The sequence below is a fragment of the Sinocyclocheilus anshuiensis genome, unplaced genomic scaffold (assembly GCF_001515605.1).
Source record: "Sinocyclocheilus anshuiensis isolate Anshui unplaced genomic scaffold, SAMN03320099.WGS_v1.1 scaffold3299, whole genome shotgun sequence".
NCBI lineage: Eukaryota > Metazoa > Chordata > Actinopteri > Cypriniformes > Cyprinidae > Sinocyclocheilus > Sinocyclocheilus anshuiensis.
Window position 1 is genome coordinate 25,766 of NW_015542620.1, and position 1,117 is coordinate 26,882.

Genomic DNA, 1,117 nt, shown 5'->3' on the forward strand with positions numbered 1-1,117 from the left:
ATTATTGGCACCCTTGGTAAATATGATCAAAGAAGGCTGTGAAAATAAATCTGCATTGTTAATCATTTTGATCTTTTAATTAAAAAAAATTCACAGATATCTAACCTTTCATTGAACTAAAACAATTGAAAATGAGGGAAAATCTCATTATGAAATAAATGTTTTTCTCAAGTACACGTTAGACACAATTATTGGCACCCCTATAATCTCATATCTCATATAATTCTTATGAGTAAAATATGTGTGAAGTATATTCCCATTCATATTTACAATTTTGAGCACACCAGGGTGATTATGAACATGAAATTATCCAGCCATGGCTTCCTGTTTCACGGAAATATAAATAGGAGGGAAAACAAAGCCCAAAATTCCCTTAATCATCCATCACAATGAGAAAAAACAAAGAATATATTTATGATGTGCAGCAAAAGATAATTGAGCTTCACAAATTAGAAAGTGACTTTAAGAAAATTCCCGTTCCTCGCTCCTCACAGTAGGGAGTGTGACAGAAGACTCGACCTCAAAAAGATGACTGAAGCTGAGGACGCGCTGTGGGGTTTGAGGTTGGAGCGATATGTGGAGGATTTTCTCGAGCTCTCTAACCAGGTGAGCTGGCACGCTCTAGGTGTGTGCTTCCTGCTGGGGTTAGATGATGAGATTATTCGCTGCGATCTTCCGACGTGTGATCTTCCTTAACTGAGCTGATTAATCTCGTGCTGTTCTTAAATGGTTCTGATTTCGAAGTGGAAGAAGTAAAGAAACTTCCCAAGCCTCGTCATCCAACTCCCGCTGGAACGCGCCGCGTCTCCCCAGCTCACCCCACACCGAGAACCTCCACATACCACTCCAACGGCTCTTACCGCCTGCCTAACCCCAAATCCCCCGGGGTCCTCCGAAGCTCCACCGGAGCCTACTGCCCAGGAAGGGCTCCGGTTCCCGAATATAGCCCACGGAGGGCTCCTGTTTCCCAGTTAAGCCCAGGGAGGGCTCCTGGTCCTGAGTGTAGCCCGCCGGGGGCTCCTGATTCCCAGTTAAGCCCCGGAAGGGCTCCTGTTTCCCCGTTAAGCCCAGGGAGGGCTCCTGTTTCCCTGTTAAGCCCAGGGAGGGCTCCTGTTTC